The sequence below is a fragment of the Oryctolagus cuniculus genome, chromosome 2 (genome assembly GCF_964237555.1).
Source record: "Oryctolagus cuniculus chromosome 2, mOryCun1.1, whole genome shotgun sequence".
In the NCBI taxonomy this organism is placed as follows: Eukaryota; Metazoa; Chordata; class Mammalia; order Lagomorpha; family Leporidae; genus Oryctolagus; species Oryctolagus cuniculus.
In genome coordinates, this window is record NC_091433.1 from 160,959,375 (window position 1) to 160,973,451 (window position 14,077).

Sequence of the window (14,077 nt, forward strand, 5' to 3'; positions counted from 1 at the left end):
GAAGAGAAATCAAAGTGAAATATTATAAATGAAGAATTCAGTATGTCAAATAAACAACACAGAGGAAACCTTTAACAACAGACTTGGTGAGGCATAAGAAAGAATATCTGAGATAGAAGCAAATCTTTGGAAATGTCTCAAACCAAAAAAATAAAAAAGAAGAAATTAGAAAAATTAAAAACAATTTTTGAGATTTATGGGAAACTATCAAAGGACCCAACATACAGTTACTGAAGGTATGGACAGAGAGAATGGATTCAGAAGGCTTATTCAGTGAAATAATTACAGAAGACATCCGTAATTTTTTTAAAGATTTATTTATTTATTTGAAAGTCAGAGTTACACAGAGAGAGGAGAGGCAGAGAGAGAGAGAGAGAGAGAGAGAGAGAGAAAGAGAGAGAGGTCTTCCATCCAATGGTTTGCTCCCCAATTGGCTGCAACAGTCAGAGCTGCACCGATCTGAAGCCAGGAGCCAGGAGCCTCCTGTGGGTCTCCCACGTGGGTGCAGGGGCCCAAGGACTTGGGCCATCTTCTGCTGCCTTCCCAGGCCATAGCAGAGAGCTGGATTGGAAGTGGAGCATCTGGGTCTTGAACCGGTGCCCATATGGGATGCTGGTGCTTCAGGCCAGGGTGTTAACTTGCTGCGCCACAGTGCTGGCCCCTAACACCCCTAATTTGGAGAAAGAAAAGTACATCAAAGTACATGAGGCATTTAGAACTCCTAATGGATATGACTAGAAAAGATCTTCACCATAACACTGTAGTCATACTGTACACAGAGAACATAAAGAAAAGATTCTAAAATTGTGCACAAGAGAAATGCCAGATTACTTTCAGAGTATCTCCAATTAAACTCACAGATGATTTCTCATAAACCCTACAGACCAGGAAAGAATGCGGAGACATAGTCCAAGTCTTAAAAGAAAAAAAAAACCTGTCTACCCAGAATACTGTACCCTGTAAAACTGATTTATGAATGAAGGTGAAATAAAGACCTTCCATAACAAACAGAAATTTAAAGAATTTGTCACTACTCATCCAGCCTTATAATGATGCTTAAGGATATGTTATACACAGAGACACAGAAAGACAGTCATCATGATGAAAGAATGTAAAGGTGGAAAATTTCCCAGTAAAAGTGCAAAAATAAATCCAAAACAAAAAAATAGGGATATTTACAGAAAAACAGCAGGGCCAAGTCTTTACTTAGTAATAGTAGCCTTGAATGTAAATGACCTAAATTCTCCAATGAAAAGAAACAGACTGTCTGAATGGATTAAAAAATAAGACCCATCTATTTGCTGCCTACAAAAAACACACCTCACTAACAAAGATATACGCAGACTGAAAATGACAGGATGGAAAAAGTTATTCCATGCTAATGGAAAGCAAAAATGAGCAGATGTAGACAACACAAAAACTGTGTTGAAATAGACTTTAACACAAAAATAGACTTCAACGCTGTTAAAACTGTTCAAAACTGTTAAAAGAGATAAAGAAGGGCATTATGTAATGACTAAGGGATCAGTTCAAGAGGAAGGTGGTGACTATACTAAATGTGTATGCACCCTTCCACAAGGTGCCTGGCTATTTAAAAGAAATGTTAATGGCTCTAAAGGGAGACATAGACTCTAATACAATAGTAATAGGGAACTTCAACACCCCACTTTCATCAATGACCAGATCAACTAGACAGAAAGTCAGCAAAGAAACACAGCTCATCTACACTATGGACAGAATGTACCCAACTTTTATTTACAGAGCTTTTCATCCTACAGATGAAGAATACACATTCTTTTCATCAGATCATGAAACATCCTCTAGGATATAACATATTATAGGCCATAAAGTAAGTCTCAGAAAATTAAAAAAAAATCAAAATCATACCATATATCTTTTCTGGAGACAATGATTCCATTGTCTAGAAATTAACAACTTAACAATCTCCAGAAAATGTGCAAACACATGGAGACTGAAGAACACACTCTTGAATTAACTGTAGGTCATAGGAGAAATGAAAAGGGAAATAAAAAATTTCTTGGAAATGAATGAATATGACAGTACAACATATCAAAACTTATGGGATGCAGCAAAAGCAGTGTTAAGAGGGAAGTTTATGGCAATTAGTGCCTGCATCACAAAATTGGAAAGGCATCAAATAAATGAGCTATCAAAACATCTCAAGAACATAGAAAAACAACAACAAAACAAGCCCAAAATTAAAGGAGGAAAGAAATTATTAAAATTAGAGAACAAAAAAATTGCACACAAAAAATACAAAAGTGAGTGAAATGAAGAGCTAGTGTTTTGAAAAAAAAAAAAAAAGCAAAATTTATACATCATTGACCCAACTAACCAAAAACAAGAGGGAATAGACCCAAATTAATAAAATCAGAGGTGAAAAAGAAATCAGTAGGAATTACAACAAACAGGTATGTGCCAACAAACTGGAAAATCTAGAAGAAATGGATAGATTCCTCAGCACATACAATCTATCAAAATTGAGTCATGAAGACATTGAAAACCTAAACAGACCAATTACCAAGATGGAGATTGAATCAATAATAAAGACCCTCCCAATAAAGAAAAGCCTGGGACCAGATGGCCTCAATGCTGAATTCTACCAGATTTTTAAAGAAGAACTAATTCTAATTCTTTTCAATCTGTTCAAAATAGTTGAAAGAGAGGGAATCCTCCCAAACCTCCATGAGGCTAGCATCACCTTAATTCCAAAATCAGAAAAAGAATAATATAACAATATCACTGATGAATGCAGATGTGAAAATCCTCAACCAAATACTTGTTAATCGAATTCAACAATGCATCAGAAAGATCATTCACTTGGAGCAATGAGATTTATCTCTGGTATGCAGAGATGGTTCAACATATGCAGATCAATAAATGTGATATATCACATTAACAAATTGAAGAATAAAAACCATGATAATCTCAACAGATTCAGAGAAGGCATTTGATAAAATACAACATCCTTTCATGATAAAAACATTAAGCAACCTGAGTATAGAAGGAAATTCCTCAACACAATCAAAGGAATTTATGACAAATTCACAGCCAGCATCATATTGAACTGGGGGAAAGTTGGAAGATTTCCACTAAGATCTGTAACCAGACAGGTTATATTGCTTTTCAATATAGTTCTTGAAGTTTTGGGCAGAGCCATTAGGAAAAAAAAAAAACACAAATTGGAAAGGAAGTAGTCAAATTATAGCTATTTACAGATAACATCTTTCTATATATAGGGGAATCAAAAGAGACAGAGACTCCACCACTAGACATTGGAACTCATAAGAGGATTTTGTAAAGTTGTAGGATATAAAATTACCACAAAAATCAATATCCTTTGTATACACAGACAATAACATGGTTGAGAAAGAACTGGTAAGATCTCTCCCATTCACAATAGCTATAAAATTTAAATATCTTAGAATAAATTTAACCAAGGAGGTGAAATGTATCTGTGATGAAAATTAAAAAAACCTTAAAGGAAGAACTAGAAGAATACCCCCCCACCAAAAAAACAAAAACAAAAACAAAAACAAAGTGTTTGTGGATTGGAAGAACTAATATCAAAATGTCCATACTACCAAAAGCAATTGATAGATTCAATGCAATCCCACTCAAAATACCACTGGCATTCTTCTCTGATCCAGAAAAAATGATGCTAAAATTCATATGAAAACACAAAAGATCCTGAGTAGCTAAAACAATCTAACAGCAAAAATAAAGCTAGTGGCATCACAATACCAAATTTCAAGACATAGTACAGAGCAATTATAAGCAAAACAGCCTGGTACTGGCAAAAAGTAGATGTGTAGACAAATGAAACAGAATAGAAACTCCAAAAATCAATCCATGCATCTGCAACCAGCTAATCTTTGACAAAGGATCTAAAATCAATCCCTGGAGCAAGGGCAGTCTCTTCAACAAATGGTGCTTAGAAAAGTGGATCTCCATGTTCAGAAGTATGAAACATGACCCTGACCTTACACCCTGCCCAAGCATCAACTCACAGTGCATCAAGGATCTAAACCTAATACCTGAAACCATCAAATTACTAGAGAAAAACATAGGGGAAACACTGCAAGACATTGGCATAGGCAAGGACTTCTTGGATGAGACCCCAGTAACACAAGCAATAAAAGCCAAAATTGAGAAATGGGAATATATCAAACTAAGAACCCTTGCACTGCAAAGGAAACACACAGCAAAGTGAAGAAGCAACTGATATAATGGGAAAAATATTTGCAAACTATGTAATTGATAAGGGATTATTATCCTGAATCTATAAAGAGCTCAAGAAACTCAACAATAACAACAACAAAAAACCAATCCAGTTAAGAAATGAGCAAAGGACTTGAACAGGCATTTTTCAAAAGAGGAAATTCAGATGGCCAACAGATGCATATAAAAATATTCAGCATCACTAGCCATCAGGGTAATGCAAATCAAAACCACAGTGAGGTTTCTCTTCACCCTAATTATAATGGCTCTCATACAGAAATCAACAAACAATAAACTGGTGATAATATGGGGAAAAATATACCCTAATTCACTGCTGGTGGGAATGAAACTAGTACAGCCATTGTGCAAGAGAGTATGGAGATACCTCAGAAACCTGCAAATAACTATACCATATGACCCTGCAATTCTACTCTGGAGAATTTATCCTAACTAAATGAAATCAGCATATGAAAGAATTATGCTACCCCATGTTCCTTGAAGCTCAGTTTACAACAGCTAAGATATAGAATCAACCCATATGTCCATCAGCTGATGACTGGATTAAGAAATTGTGATATATATATATATATATGAATTTTTAGAATAATGATTTTATGAATTTTTAAATAAATGTTTTGCTTATAAATATATATAAAAATAAAATGGAATACTACTCAGTTATAACAATGAAATCCTGTCTTTTGCCACAAAATGGATGCAACTGGAAACCTTTATATTTAGTGACACAGGCCAGTCCCAAAAAGACAAATACCAAATGTTTCTCCAGATCTGTAGTAACTAATAGAGTAACAGAAATGTAATGTATATGAATGAAATTGATTTTGAGATTTGATGCTTGTTTACAGCCCTTGTCTCTACTATTTATGAAGAGTGTTTTTTTCTGTATTTAGTAATTTTATGAATATAAAGTAGATAATTGAAAAATGTAGATCATTGTAAAATTTAAAAAACAGAATAAGAAAGGAAGAAGAAGGGAGGGTAAGAACATGGGCAACAGGGAGGATAGGGTGGGAAGGATCACTATGATCCTAAATATGTACACATGAAAACATGAAATTTGTTTACCTTAATAAAAATTAAAAACAAGAACCAAATCTTTCAAAAAGTAATTCATCTGTTCTTAACTGCTACACTTAATTTAATAAATTAAATTTATAAATATTTTAAATCTCCAGTAATTTTGAATAAGTAAGTTATTTTTATCTTTTAAATTGAAAACATAAATCTAAAAATCAATTCTTCCATTGTATATTTTAGATTGGAATTGTCTGATTATCAGATGCTTGTATGTTCTCAATCTGTAATATACTTAAAAATGTTGATACCATAGATTTGTTTACTTTATCATCTCTATTTATCGCTCAGTCTGCCTGGCATTAAAATATTGTCATCCACTGAGAACAGGGGTGAGTGAATCAGGCTTACTTTTCAGCTGCCCAAGAGAGCTAATTTACCAGAAATTTGGGGTTGGGACAAGAGCTGGGCCTGTGGACATTCAGGGAGGTTTTCCTATGGCTGCTTTGAGGTTTATCCAAGGCTCTGATCCATAAATGCCACTCATTTTGCAATAAATGGAATTTAAATTAAGATCTTGTTAATTCTTTTGTGATATATTTTAACTTTATTATATTGATCTTTTTCTTTTTTGATTTGACTTTATTGTTCACATGTGACAATCTTAGCCATTGCCTTATGATTAGATGATTAGTCATTCTGAAGTTTGAACCTATCCTTAATTCTTTTCATTTTCTTCCTTAACTGGCTGTATCAGTGTTTATTGATATTTAAAAGGATTCTGTACATTTCATATCTTCTCCTGGCTGTTCAGCTACTATCCTAACACCATGCTAATTACAGGATATATTAGTCACTCTCTTATTTTGTCAAATAATTTGGAAGTCATAATTTTCTTTATATCATGAAGCTGACTGCTGTGTTGGATCTTGCAGCAGAAATTTCATATAAAAGAGAACTGTCATTCAACTGAATTGTAAGCCATAAGAATGTTTAGCACTCCATGACTTCAAGTGCACAAACAAGAGGTTGGAAAATTGCTACAGAGGGACAACAGCTTTGGGGGAAGGTGAGCCTCACAGCTTCTAATATCCTTTATGCTCCTCAAATAACAGTGAGAAACAGAGGTGATGAAATAAAAACTCTGAGTCATTTTTACCAGCACACATTGAAATTTTTTACCATTTCAAATAGATATTTGAAATGGTAAGTCTGTATGGAGAGAAGGTGTGTGTGTGTGTGTGTGTGTGTGTGTGTGTGTGAGAGAGAGAGAGAGAGAGAGAGAGAGATATCTTCCATTTACTTATTCACTCCTCAAATGATCGTAACAGGGCTGCTGCAGGCTGAAGTCAGGAGCTAGGATCTCTATCCAAGTCTCCAACGTGGGTGACAGGAGCCCAGGTACTTGGGCCATCTTCTGCTTTTCCCAGGTGCATTAGCAGGGAGCTGGATCAAAAGTGGATCAGCCGGGACTCTAACTGGCACTGCAGTATGGCCCAAACTTTAGTAGTACATATTACTATAATGATCATATTAATGTTGATATGAGTGACTGACTGATATGTTCTAGGTCTTGTGGATATTATAGTGGGAGATCTTGCCATTGTTATGCTGTTTTTTTTTATGTGTGTGTGTGTGTGTGTGTGTGTGTGTGTGCCTCTAATCAATTACTCATTTCTCCCTGTTGGAGAATAGCTGACCTCATTTATTGGTATCTGAAATATTCCTTGGCTCATACTTCCCTATGGGACAAAATTGCAGGACACTGAAATTCTTTCAGTTGATCTCTGCTCTCTCCTGTGATGTGCATCGCTGTGTTGCCTCTGAGCTTACGTGGGTAAGGACAACTGGGCATGTTGTGCAGACAGATTTAGGTTAGCCTAGAAGTAGTCTCAAAAAGCTCACTATGGCGAGTGAGAACAGGGAAGAGGAATTCTTGCTTGACTGCCCAACCTTGTTCTCCAGTCCACCTCTTAGTAGAGCTGGGGCTTGGGGGACTTTTCCAATATTGATAAAATCTATACTGTTTCTCATTTGGCTATTGATAAGTTAATAGCCAAATTAGTTAGTTTCTTTTGGTTGAGAATCCCAGAGAGATAGATGGCAAAAGGGGAGGATTTAAAATGCTTCTCTATTGCTTTCAGGTTCTCATATTTAGAAAAATTAAATTTGTACATAACTAGGAGGTTTTTACACATATTATTTACACATCTGTCTCTAAAACTAGGGCACAATCCATGTTGACTCACTGCTCCTGAACCAATGCAGGTTTTGAGCAGGGGGAGTGATCACCATCTCTGCATGTGGCTGTCACATCTTGCCAGTCATTGTGGACATGCACTAACTCAGTGGCTCTCACCCTTTTTGATATCTGGACCCCTTTACTCCTCACAGTGCAAAGAGGACTCCAAATAGATTTTGGGTTTGTGGTTTATATTTCTTGATATTAATTCTGTTAGAAATGAACACTGAAATTTTGTAACACAGGAGCACATGTTCCAGTAGCTTTCAGAGTAATGAGGTCATCACACAGTGTGTAATCTCTTGAAGAATCCAATGTCTACTCATGAAAGGCTGAAAGGGAAAAAAATGTCTAATATAATTATGAAAATGATTTTGACTTTGTAGTTCCTTGAAAACACCTCAGGGGTACCGAAGGCCCCATCACACTTTGAGAATTATTATAGTAACTGATTTGAGAGCAGGTGGGCTGGAGTGGAGATTCAGGGCTCTCAGGCAAGTGCTGGAACTCCAGGAGAGGTGCTCCCAACAGGAGAACTCAGAGTGGCATGCGCTGTGCTAATCCTGAGGGTGCTTGGCTTTGAGGTTGCACCACTGATCTGTTGCTGTTAGAAACTTGGTTTCCATCCCATCTCCACCCCTGAATGCCTTAGCATCTCAAATGGGGTTGCAGTGTTTGTGAGCTGCGCATGGACTTCTGCTGTGCCTACTGCCAGTGATGTTTGCTTCCAGCCATTTGGGAACATGTGAATGAGTGAGGATGTGGTTAAGGCAAAGCAGCTTATAATGTGATTACTATACTAACTTCAGAACACACACATTTTTTTTTCCTCGAAGGGAGGCCATTTTTCTCATTTGCTCCAAAATGCTTTGTGTTGTAGACATCTCTGAAGCAATATGATTCTTTTGAAAGAATATTCTGGTAGCAGTATATGTTGGATGGAATGGGAGGGCAAGAGGCAAACTTGAGAAAAATCTGTCAAAAGGAATCCAATTTAGAGAAATTAAATCAGTTAGGATGATTTGCTCCTATAGAATAACCTATTTAGCTAAATGGCTCCTGCAGGTTATTCAAATGGCTAACCTAATATGAAACAGAAAGTTGGGAATTCCAAGACCATTCAAAGTTCACTTTCTCAACCCTAAATTTGCATTACCCTTTAACTTTTCCACTTGACTAGATACGTAATTTATTGCCAAGAATTTTCCCATGGTTAACCTATTTCTTATTAGCCCCAAGGGGCATTTTGTGCTTTAGATCTACACTTAAAGACATTTTGCTAGTTTCTGTTTCCTAGTCAAAGAAAAACATGGCCAAAGTGCTGATGCTTTTTATCTCCAATGAGCTTCATGGGCTCAGTGATTGATCTGAGGATAGACGAATGTCCAGCATGAACTACATAATTTCTAAGATAAGAGGCTTGTTTGCATGGCAAGCCTGGCTTCACTGGGTACCTGTGTGTGCTCTTGCCTTCCTTCATGTGTCTCTAGCCAGTATGTACTGCAGCTAGGTTTTAGGCATCCTATGGAATAAGCAAAAGTAGAAAAGCTGTGAAGTCCATGGGGTATGCCATTTTAATTGATGAAATGGAATTTAAAAATGACTGCTCTCTGTCTAAGCTTGTAAAATTGGAAGCCTATCAAAGAGAAAGGATTACATCTATTGCAGTTTTTAAACTTTATTTTTGCCAGCTGCAGATTTTTTCTGGTATTGTTTCATTTTGAGGACCACATGTGTACTTTCCCCTCTGCACAGGAGAGGTACTAGAGTGCTAGAGAAAGTGACTGATTATGCTCCCTAATGAACTGCTACAAAACTTACAAGACTAGAGACTAGATATTTCCTCCATATTTTTATTGTACATTCTTGTACCATATTATGAAATACACTAACCAGTATATTTTAAGTGAAAAACAATAGGAAAATTGGTATTCTTCTCCCATAATTATACTAGTGTAATAGTATTACAATGCAGTTTTTTTTAAACATATAGATGAGGGCATAAGGGAGAGTTCAGGAGATCTCTTACGTTTGGATTTATGGCAGGAATTTCCTATTAAACCTGTGTTTTCCTGTGGCCTAAATCTATGCATTTGGCTTGAGGACTTGTGTGATTGTCTTACCCTCCAAGTTCCTGGTGCAGAGCAGACTATCCTGGGGTTCTCCATTTAGAGGAGCCTTCAATCGTCACTGAAACACAGCCTTGAGTTTATCTTGTTCTTTTTATTTTAAAGTTTATTTATTTGAAAGGCAGAGTTACGGAAAGAGAGGGAGAGGCAGAGAAACTGAGGAAGAGGGAAAGAGAGGGAAGGAGGAAGGGGGTGGAGAGAGAGAGACAGATAGAGAAAGAGAGAATGAATATCTCCCATCTGCTGGTTCACTCCCCAAATGGACACAACAGCCAGGGCTGGGCCAGACCAAAGCCAGGAGCTTCCACTGGGTATCCCACATGGGTGCAGGGGCCAAAGCACTTGGGTCATCTTCCGCTGCTTTCCCCAGGCCATTAGCAGGGAGCTAGATTGGAAGTGGAGCAGCTGGGACTTGAACCAGTACCCATATGATGAAGATAAAGAAGTAATGCATTTCCTTGCAGACTTTTTATCTCTATTAATGTGATTTCACTACATTCATAGCAAAGAGGAAGGGGAAATGGGCTTGTGCTAATCACAGAGCTGGTAGACTCTCACTCTGGCTCACTATCTTTTTGTAGCCCTGCCCTGGAACTCTTCTAGTTCTTCTGGCTGCAGAATACAAGGGCACATCAAAAAATTCCTGGAAAATGCAATGCATACTATGAAAAAACCGTGCATGGCTTTCCAAATTTTCTTGTGTCAAAATAAACTTATCTTTGAATTCCACATTCCATGAATTTTTCAGTCTCTTTATACAAGTTGTCTAGTTGTGTCACCTTGTACAACGTACTATTTGTAAGCATAAATGGCAGCAGGAGGAGACAGGAAACCCGGGGATACAGGCAGAAAGATAAGAAGGAGTATATAACAGTGAAGTAAAGCAAATGGGGCTTCTTGTCCTTTGGAAGATCATGGCAGATGAGAGTGGTTTCACATATAGGCTGTGGATCAAGGTTGCCTAGGTTTGAACCCTGGTGCTACCACTTTTCAAGTGTTCATGTTGGGCAAGTTACTTCATTGCTGTGTGCCTCAGTGTCTTTACCCATAAAAAATTAGAGTTTTTATGAAGCCTAACTAAATTAATATTATGTTACCACTAGTAATGATGATGTTGATAATGATAATGATGATGTGTTAGTGATAATGACAACGACTGATGTCTTTTCACATGCTTTTGGGCATATTGATATTCTCATGTCCCTTTCCCAAGATTTCTCTTAATTCCATCTCAGATCACTCCACCAACTTGGGACCACCATTAAGTAGTCCAATTCTATTCAGTAGAGCAAAGCTCTCCTTGTCTCTCTTAATCTAGAAGTTGTGTGAACCTCTACCATTAAGATAGAAACATTTTCTCACTCAGTATCTTTTTTTACAGATTTAATCAAAACATTTTACTCTGATTTGGACATCCTTAGTGCCAAAAATCCAAGTCACTTCCATTACCAGCCTGAATTTTTTGCTACTCTGCTGATTTAGGATTTGTCCTTGAGCACCTTGATGGGCCACCCCTTATTTTCAGGTTGCTTTTTCAATCTCTTTCCTTCTTGAGCCTCTTTGCTTCCTTCTTTCCTCAAGGAGTTCTCAGTGAGCTCCTGGCTCCCTGGTAGGGCTACAACACTTATGGCATAATGGTTTCCCTCACATAACTCTCTTTGCTTCCCTGAAATGTGACTACCTGTCATCTCTGCAAGTCTGGTTCCTGCGTATCAGCCAAGATCTATCTCATGACACATTCCCACAAGGTCTTCCCATGAGTCCTTCTCCATATTCTAAATTTTCACTCACGGTCTATCCTTGATGGATGGATGTTTTTGCAACATTTTGGTGCAAATTTAAACTCCTGGACTAGGTGAAGGGGTATCTGAAAAGCACAGATAGTAAAATATAATATATAGGAGAAAATACATGACTTGGTTTGGAGCCTGCAATTCCTGTAGTGAAATATACATGGAAAGAAATAAACAGTAAAATAGATATGTCTTACCAGCTTTTCACTAAAAGACATTATCTCAAATGCCTACAAAACGATTCTCAACAAAGACTTCTTAATTTTATGACCATGATAAGAATATTTCTCAATATATTAGGTCATGTCAAGTTTTCTCTTTATAATACTAGCACCCCCAAAAAAGGCCTGGTACACAGTTGGGGTTCAGATTTTGCTGAATGAATAAAGATGAAGGTACATCTTTTACTTCCTATGCTATGCTTCAGTTCTGGAAAATATTTTATATTAGAATGACACTAATTTGGTTTTACAAATGCCCTAGTCAAGCCATTACTTCAGAATTTACTGCTTGACTCTCAATAAAGCAATGAGGGGAAGAAAGAGAAGAATATAAACATTGCAAGTGGTTATTGTGAGCACAAATGGAGAGAACTGCATTTAGTAACTGGCTGAGATAAGGAGGAGGGCAGGAACAAGGAGTCTAGGCCTTGTGCTCATTCTTGTTTATGTCATGTAAGTGATTATTCTGAATGCCGTGTACCTCTCAACCACACAGTTCTGCATAATCACAGTAATGTGTATAACTGGGGTGATTGCTTTCTGTGGGTGTATCAAAATACATCTGAATTTCAAATATTTTGTTGTGACCTCAAGTGATGCTTTCTAATTCTTTTTAAAGTTACATAAAAATTTCCACACCATTTTAATTATTTTGCAAATTTTGAACCAAATATCATTTATTTAAGTAGGCTTAAAATTTATATTAGTAAATATGAAATGCATACATTTATTTATTTTATATAAATAAATATAAATTAAATATATATATATATATATATATATATATACTCTCCAAATGCCCACAGTGGTTGGGACTGGCTGCGGACATGTTGGGACCAGAGCCAGGAGCTAGGAATGCAATTCAGGCCTTCTTAGTGGGTAGCAGAAACACAATTACCTCAGTTATCACTGCTGTCACTAAAGGACTGTTTTAGCAGGTAGCAGAGTCAGAGGGTGGAGTTGGAATTGAACCCAAGCACCCTGATGTGGGACATGGACATTTTCACTTCTAGCCAATTGCCTGCTCTAATTTATTTTGAGAAGCATAAACCTGAGAAAGAGGACAAATAAAGCAAAAAATAACTTTGTGAAAAGGCAGAGGTGGGGACCAGTCACTCTTCCATGAAACACTTAAATAAAGTTTGAGTGTTAATTAATTTCTTCAAAAAGGATTTACTTTCTTCATAAATGATTAGATCAAAATCACATGTTATGTAAGGCCTAGAAAATATGGTATATGTGGATATATACAGACAGATGGACAAGATGTTAAACTGGAAGTTCTGGTTGAGATGCTGAGATCTGGGCAATCCCAGAAGTTATCAGACTACAGTTTCAAAGTGGGTGCTCAGACACCAGGCAGACAGGCTCATCTGCACTGGATGCACTCATACATGAAAAGGCTGAGTTGTTGGGCACGAAGGAAGGTTAAGTAGAAACTTGCACTGGAAGAGCCTGTATTCTCCTTCCCCATACCAGAGTCATTACACAGTTGCTAGGCAGCAGTTAGAATAGTCATGTCTCCACCCTCTTCATGATGCCTGCTCACAACTGGTTTCCATGCTTGGATGAAGCAATGTGGCTCTCAGAAAAATCAGATGGGTTATTCACCAACTATGGTTTGTTTTCAGTAGTTTTTTTTTACAATGAAAAATTTACAAAAAATTTATGACTCTGAGCCAGCTCTGAGGTGAGTCAGTTTATACACTAGAATATGATTACCATGTGATTAACAGCTTGATTACAGAATGATCCAACCTGCATGTTTGGCAAGTCATCAAATATCTGCTAATAGAGTGTCAGAGAAACTCATGTGATGGTTGAATGTCTTCTGTGATGAGCATAAGAATCTGTTTAGGAAGTCCCAGCCAGTTTCCACATCACGTTGTGTGTACTTGCTAGTACCGGGAAAATTCCTGATGTGTAGACCAGATATTCAAACAGAACTAACAAAAGCTTTTTTGGGGGGGAACCTTGTGCACCCTGGGTGTTACTGACTGAATTACATTAAATACAGCCAAAACTTAAAAATTTGCATCTTAGCCTTCAGTACCTCAGACTGTGACTTTGTTTGGAATAAGGTTATTGCAGATGTTTCTGGTTAAGATGAGGTCTTGGAAAGGTGGGCCTCTAATCCACTGGGAGTGGTGTCCTTATAAAAGTGGAAAGCTGAAATTTGGACAGAGACTCACTCATGGGGAAAATATCACATGAAGAAGAAGGCAGAGATAGTGTGGGTGATGCTTTCATGAGGCAAGGAACACCAAAGGCTGCCAGTAATCTTTTCTCTGGGGGAGAGGCATGGAACACATTCTGTCTCCTAACCCCAGAGAGAACCAAGCCTGCTGACACCTGATCTCCCTTCTGGCCTCCAGGTCTGTGGTAAACTTCTCTTGTTTAAGCTGCCCAGTTTGT